Source organism: Suricata suricatta, chromosome 7 (genome assembly GCF_006229205.1).
Source record: "Suricata suricatta isolate VVHF042 chromosome 7, meerkat_22Aug2017_6uvM2_HiC, whole genome shotgun sequence".
NCBI classification, from domain to species: domain Eukaryota; kingdom Metazoa; phylum Chordata; class Mammalia; order Carnivora; family Herpestidae; genus Suricata; species Suricata suricatta.
The window spans coordinates 49,607,847-49,615,868 of NC_043706.1; the positions used below are offsets into that span (position 1 = coordinate 49,607,847).

Genomic DNA, 8,022 nt, shown 5'->3' on the forward strand with positions numbered 1-8,022 from the left:
AGGAGGAATGGGATTCTTTGGGTTTGAAATTGAAATCAGGCAGTCTTCAGAAATGTTCATGTTTTAGTTGTAAATTTGGAGGCAGTTAGTAAGTGGATTCCTCAGCTGAGTGTCATTGATACTTGTTGGAGATTTTTTTTCAAATGTTCATTATAGATTTACAGTCGACAATATCCTTAAAAATGCAAATACCTCAGCGCTTGTCTTTTAGATATTCACTGAAAAATTTCAGATTTCTCAAAAGTCAAAGAAACACCCAGTACATAAAAATAACAACTGGAACTAGATGCGTTGTCGTGGGATTCTGTCTCTTTATTGTACAGCTGACTACTGCTGTGTTGTCAAGGCTTTGCTCTGCCAGGTGAAATGTGCAGCTCTGTGCAGCACTCAAGATAGACTGACTATTGATTAAAAAAAAAAAAAAGCTCAAATCTCAAGTGCTCAACACATTGGAGAACTTTATTACTGCTCGACTTATAGTCCAGATAGGGAGGAGGAAATGACGGGGGTGGTGGGCGGAGAACAGGGAGATGGCTGGGGAGCCGCTCTATACAGTCAAGGATCTGGGTTTCTTCCTAGGATGCTACATCTTCACTCAACTAGTAGCCTCCAAGGTCCTTGTGGGAGGGGGAAAAATGAGGGTATTGTCATGGGCAGGTTGTATGGGTCAAGAAACGCTGTACATCATTTCCATCCATGTTCTACTGGCTAATTTTATGTCCCCAACCTCACTGAAAGGAGCTGGGAAATGCTGTTAGATATTTGTACAGGAAGAGACCGCTGGCTGTTGGCAAGCACTAGCGTCATCTGCCACAACTGGCATATAAGTAAGTGCTGCAATTGTATGATTTTATGTTACTGATCACATGCAGGCCTAGTAAACACACAGACACAGACACAGACACACACACACACACACACACACACACACGATTCTGTTGCACTGTCACAGTCTTCCAATGAGTGACACATTTATAGGAAATTTAGATACATGCTCAGAAAGTAGCTTTCCTTCCCTTCCCATTTCTGCACAAAAATTTTTAATCCAGGCATAGATGAACAGGATTGATAGCCACAGATGATAATCATTCGCATGTAACCTATTCAAGTATGTATACTGTTTTTTAACTTGAATTTTTAGAGACTAAAATATATTTTGAAAATTAGAATTTTATATTTGAGGAATGTTTGAAGGACTTGCTCTAGGCAATATGGGATCATTAAAGGTTTTCAAGCCAGGGATCACCATCTTGGACAAGCTACTTAGCCTTTCTGTGCCTTGTTTCTTCATCTGTAAAATGGAGATATAGTAGCCCCGACTTCATAGAGTTGTGACCCTCAAATGAGGCTGTGTATAAAGCATGCTTAGAACAGTGCCTTGTGCATAGTGAACACTCAGTGTTAGCTGCCACGATTAATCCTGTCATCGTCTACACATTGGGTCGTGGAGATCTGAACTAGCACTGGGAGACTAAGAATGCAGGGCAGTGGTGAGGACACCATAGGTGTGGAGGCTGGAGTGATGTAGGGAAGGCAGGCTCCTGCCTGAGGCGCCACGGCCAGCCATTGCGCTGCCTCTTCACCCCTGTGTTTTGTCTAATCCTGTGAGGCGGCTAGAAGCATCGCAGAATGAATGACAAGGAAACTGATCCTTGAAGTGCTATGTCCCAGATTGTACTTCTACTCAGTCATGGGGCTGAAATAAGAAACCTGGGGGAGTGGTACTTCTAATTATTCTTGGAACATCTAGAAAATGATAAAGGTAGGGCTCTTAGTTTTAGTCTGGGTTAGAGAAAGCATGTAGACAATATTACGACTAGGTATACCCTGGATTCAGAGATAAAAACAAGGAAAAAATCATTCTTTAAGACATTTAAACTCATAGAGATCTACATAGTGAATGAATTCAATCACCTATAAAAGTGGCCCACCCAGAAAGGAGGTACTTTGTAAATCTTCTAAGGCTGGAAATGGAACATCATCTAATGAAAGATGTGGGGCTTTCTCGATAAGCGACTATGTCACATTTCTTAAATTCTTTTTTTTTAAACTTTTATTTATTTTTGAGAGAGTGAGAGAGACACAGAGCATGAGCAGGGGTGGGGCAGAGAGAGAGGGAGACACAGAATCTGAAGCAGGCTCCAGGCTCTGAGCTGCCAGCACAGAGCCTGACGTGGGGCTCAAACCCACGATCTGTGAGATCATGACCTGAGCTGAAGTCGGCCGCTTAACTGACTGAGCCACCCAGGCGCCCCAACTTTGTCACATTTCTAAGGTAATTTTGCTGTTTTGACAAAAGATCACAATTACGTAGGATAGGTGCCTTGTTAGAAGAATAGAACAAGGAAAGCCAAAAACTAAGATTACATCGGATTTTACCTTAGAATGAAAAGAGGTTAGACAATATGAACATCCCTTGGAAGCAGATGTAGCCCTCTTTTTTATCCATGGGATGATTAAGATCATCCTATGTTCTTTTCTCAGGGTAAATATTCACCAAACACCATCCTGGGCATTTAATTCTCTGATACGAACGTTGAAGAGAGGTGATAGGCTGCCTGTTGATGTTAGTACCTAGTTCCTTTAGCATGGTTGATCACTTGGTCCCGTGTGAATTTTATTAGCATGGCTCATGCTTTCACACCCTTATCTTCTCTGAACACATTGTCACTGAACCGGCACCTGGAAGACTCTTACCTAATTTACCCACAGAGGATCATAGCTTTGGTGTTACACTGTATGAAGCTGTGCCTTAAGCAGCCAGTGAGTTTCCCCTCTTTGAGATTCTTTGCAACATAGAGGAGCTCTAATTCAGTAGGTCTTCAGTTTCGTTTCTCTCCTCTTCTCTCCTCTCCTTTCCTCTTCTTTTCTATGGGTAAAAATGAGTTACATTTGCCCTATCTCTGAGAAGACTAAGAAAAGCACCTTGAAAAGGGTAGAGAAATAAATTATTAGGATCACTTCGTTTCTAGCTGATGTTTTTTAAAGCACATTTCATTGTTGAGATTTAATAATAGTCAAACACAAAGAGACATTATTGGAAAACCAAGAGAACTGTGTGAATCTTTATCATTAGAGTATTTACTGGGGGTTTATTCTGGACTACTAAGAGGCTAAGTACTTCATGTGTATATTCTCATGTAATACCTCATTTAATCCTCATATCCTCTCCAAGAAATACACTGTACCTCTTTTTACAGATGAGAAAATGGAGTCTCATAAGTAAGCCATGGGAATGTAATATATAGCACATTTACTACAGGTAGTAATCCTGTACTGCATATTTAAAAGTTGCTAAGAGAATAGATATTTGTTGGGGTTTTTTTTTAATGTTTATTTATTCATTTTCAAGAGAGAGAGAGGCAGAGAAAGCAGGGGACAGAGAATCCCATGCCCCGCTCCAGGCTCGCACCCATGAACCACGAGAGCATCACCTGAGACAAAATCAAGTCAGATGTTGAGCTGACCGAGCCACTCAGGTGCCCCATTAAGAGAGTAGATCTTAAAAGTTCTCATAACAAGAACAAATTGTGTAACTACGTCTGGTGACAGATGTTAAATAGACTTACCATGGTAATCATTTCACAATATACATAAATACTGAATCATTATGCTTCATACCTGAAATAAAAAAAAAGTGAGTCTCGGATTAAAAACTTTTTCTTGGGCACATGGCTAGTGAGTAGTAGAGCTGGTATGTGATTCTAGATTAGTTAGACTCTAAAATCACAGTTCTTTCTTTCCAGTATAAAATTTTTATATTCTAGTACTGGGAAATAAGCATCAATAATGTTTTAATGTGTTTCATTTATCTCCCCCCTTTTATTACCAGTTTCACAAAATTGGGATGATGCAGCACATGTCTCTTTTATTCACTTATCATGGGTTGTGAGCATTTCCCATCGCATTATTGTTAAATACTTGAGTGTTTTAAAAAGACAGATTAATAAATAACTCCTACCTGGAGAAAATGTGAACAGATCTGTAACTTCTAATACCCAACAGGAAGTTGTAGGTTTCAAAGGTAAGGATCGGTGATGAATGACTGACAAGACAGGGGAATTTCCAGACAGATGTGATAAGAGCCAACCAGACAGTGAAGAAAGAGATGAATAAGCAGTTTAGAAGTTTCTACCTGATTTAGGATTTTTGTGTTGAAAGAAGGAGGGGGGCACAGTTACCTTCTAATGTAGTTACAGAGGCACACATGGAAAGAAGGTGGGCAGCCGCAGACCACGCATAAGTGCTGAACTGCTTTGAAGGTGCCGAGACACAGTCAGTTCTGTATTTACCTACATATATTTTGTTTGCAAAGGTGCTTGATGCAAGTACCATTACACACAAATAGTTGGTGTCCTGGAGTATTTAACTTTTGTTCCACTTCTGTTTGATGGTGCTGCAGTGTTTGAGAATAGTCCTTCTTCCATTGAGCTGGGCCGATGAGGGGTGGGTCAGGATGAACAAGGGAATCTGAGCAAATTAGACAAAAGTGGGAGAACCAAGTGCTGATAACTGGCACACATCCAAAACAAAAGCAGCCCAGAGCTGGGAGGGATTCCTGAGTGACACCAGAGGGGTTGAGGAGACAGAGATCTCTCAGGGGAGGCCTGTGGTAAGTGGGGAGGCAGCAAACCACTGGAGGGAATTGAGCAGGTCACTGGCATCCCTCCTTCCCTGGGCTAACTGCTGTTTGCATTGTGGTCTGTTTAACTGGCAGACCCGAGGGGTCACAGCACGGCAAGGGCCTGGGCCAGTCTGAAGTTAGCCATAAGTTGAGTCAAATGCCATGGGCATGTGCTTTATCCTAACTACAAATTATCATAATATGCTTCCAGAAGCCCCTACTTGCCCTGTGCCTGCCTCCCCACACACCTTTGAAATCATCACTCTATTCAAGGGCTTTGCACACTGGCAGTTAGAAAGAAAAGTTAACTGTTGCACTTTCTTTACATCAAGGTCCCTGCCTTTGGCTTTTGTCATGGACTGGTCAGCCTTTGGGTTTGACCAATTGGAACATGGCAAAGAGCCATGTTCTCCCTGTAGCTCCTTGGTATTTTCTGAGCAGATGCTTTGGTTTTTTGGAGCCCTTTCCTGCTGCCATTTGAATTTAATCTTATCTCCAAAATTCTTTTCTGTGTTACCAGCTGTTCTGACCTTCCTTAGGGATCCATATGGCAAGAGAGAAACTCAAAGAAATGTTCCAAATAAAGGCATCCTTTTTGATAGTGAAAAGCACAACAAAGCACTAGTGAAATCTTGGCTAGAATGTACATTTCACCGAGATAAGGTACATTAGAGCAAGAACAGTTTTAGAGTAAGTTTTATTCATTTCTTGACCATTTAACCATCACCAAGTATGTAAGTTATGTGTGGGAAGCTAGAGATAGCAAGTCAGTTTAGTGATAGCCCTCAAGGGATTTAGGGCACACAGTGAAGGGACCACGTTCATCTATGATACACAGTGCAGTGTAGAAAATCCTGTCTCAGAGATATGCCTGAAGGAGCCTGGGGAGGGAGGATTTCGATCATTCCTGGGGAAGGGAATGTTAAGAAGGCTTTCTGCAAAGGATGACACTCAAGCTTTGAGGAAGCAGTAGCATGTAGAGAGAAAGTGCAGGAAGGATATTTCTGGGAAGATGAAATTGCATGAGTATATGTCTGAAATGGTGTGATGAATTCAGGAAATGAACAGTATTACTGGAGTATGTGACAGTGAGGTCCTGAAGGTTCTGTATGCATGGCTGAGGAGTATTTTCTTGAAAGCTATGGGGACCTCTGAAAGGTTTTCCAGGAGGCGAATGGTTCACATCTCACCCTGGCACTAGCAGGAACATGGAGTTGACTGAGGGCAGCCTGGGTGCAGGCTGCCATGTTGGGAGTAGGAAGACCGGAGAGGGGTGCGGGAGGAAAGGAGATGCCAGGTGTGTGAGTGTCAAGTGGGAGGCCTGCGGGGTGTGGAGGGACAGGGCGATGGGAAGATAAACGCCCACTCGCCACTGCAGAAGAGGTGGGACACAAAGGAAAGATCAGCCCCGAGGGAGAAGATGAGTGTATTTGTGGGCAGGTGGAAGGTGAAATGCCTTTGGGATATCTCAGTGGAGATGTTCAATAGCAGCTGAGTATAAAGATCTGAGGCTCAGGGAAGAAATTTTACTAGGAGATAAAGGTTTGGGAGTCATCCAAGCATAGGTGGTGGTTGAAGCCACGGGCAAGAATGAGGTCACTCAACGAGAGGGAGCGGATATGGTGTTGGAAGAGAGAGATGAGCATGCATAGAGTTAACTGTTTAAGAGACAGTAGGGGAACGGGGCCCCTTGTAGGATTCTGAGAAGTAACAGCAGGAGGCTTTGTCAGCATTGCTGACTGGGGTTGCAGAAAAGGGCCAGCTAGAGAATGGCAAGGAGTATCATTATATTAAATATCATAGAGGTGATTGAGTCATGGGTTGGAGCTGAAGCTTGCAGATTAACGGATGACGGTGTTGTCCTGGATGAAGCTGTAGGCACTGACTGTAGAAAGGCAGCTCCTTTGGAAGCACCACCATTGAAGGACTGATGACTCCTGAGAGTCACAGGAGCTTAACCAAGGGTGGGGCCAACAGCAGCAGGGACGCATGCCCAGAAAGGCTGCAGTGTAAAATGGGATGGAGCGGTCAATAAACGAGGACTGAAAAGTTTCCATTGGTTTGGCATCTGGGAGGTCATCTGTGACAACAAAAGCAATGTCAAGAGTGGTTTATAGCACACATTGTTTGTTGTTTTACACTTTTCCCTTGACTCTGAGAGATCAGAGGAAGGCTTGAAAAACACCAACAATCCCCATTTCCAGGAGGAAACAGCAGCAGTCACTGTTTCCTGCTGGATCTGCCAGTTCTAAGGGATGCGAGCGATCCTGATGGTGCTGTATGTCTTGGACAGCTGACTTCATGATAGAATTAATGGAGGGATTTCACAACTCTCTGGGTTATGTGCACATGTTTGATCAGTGTCTGGCATAAGAATGAGCCATGCAGGCTTTGCTGCTGCCACAGAGAGGCAGACCCAGGAGGGGAAATGTGGGGGTAACCAGCCACCAGTATTCTTTGTTTGGAGTCTGGTCATTAGCTATGGCTAGGAGCAGAGTAGACTCAGGACATTTTAAGCCTGCTTATTCCATATTAAGTGTTGAAAATCATAGACAATGTTCCCTGCTTCCAAGACCCTTTAGTGATTGCATTTACCCATGGTGTTCCCAAGTTTACTTTACCTTGCGATTTAAAACAAACATATATAAGCAAAATACAGTCATTATAAAAACTCAGTGGTGGCAAGTAAAGGAAAAATGAGCAACCTGCCCTTTTTACTTCCAGACTCTCCGGCCCTGGCTGAGGTCGCCAGTGTTGGGTATCATACTATACTGGGCATACTTTAAAAAAAATTTTTTTTAGGGGCACCTGGGTGGCTCAGTTGGCTAAGCATCTGTCTTCAGCTCAGGTCATAATCTCAAATTTTGTAAGTTCCAGCCCTGCATCAAGCTCTGTGCTGACTGTTCTGAGCCTGGTGCTTTCTTGCTTCAGATTCTGTGTTTTCCTCTCTCTGTGCCCTTCCCCTGCTTGTGCGTTGTCTCTCCCTGTCTGTCTCTCTAGTTTATTTATTCTACAGAGAGAGGGAGGCAAAGAGGGGCAGAGAGAGAGAGGGAGAGAGAGAATACCAAACAGGCTCCACCCTTTCCGTGTAGAGCCCAATGCAGGGCTTGAACTCACCAACCATGAGACCATGACCTGAGCCAAAATCAAGAGTCTGGTGCTTAAGCAACTGAGTGCACCCCTATACTGGGCTTTTTTTTTTTTTTTATATCTCTGTCGCTGGATTATGGATCACAGTGGACAATGACGGTGTCTCTCTTATTCACCTCTGTCTCCTTACCATTTGCCACATAGGTAGTTCCTTAAATAAATGGATAAATAAACAAATCAAAGAAAATCTTAGACTTAGCCCTTGAAACCATTCTTTCAATTGTAATTTCAGAGAGAAACTGGCTACG

General features: G+C 43.0%; 1 protein-coding gene across 2 annotated transcripts in view; it reads left to right on the forward strand.

Moving 5' to 3' along the window:
• Positions 1-8,022, forward strand: part of LRRC1 (leucine rich repeat containing 1) — a 126,137-nt gene that overhangs the window by 54,714 nt on the left and 63,401 nt on the right. The window lies entirely within an intron of this gene.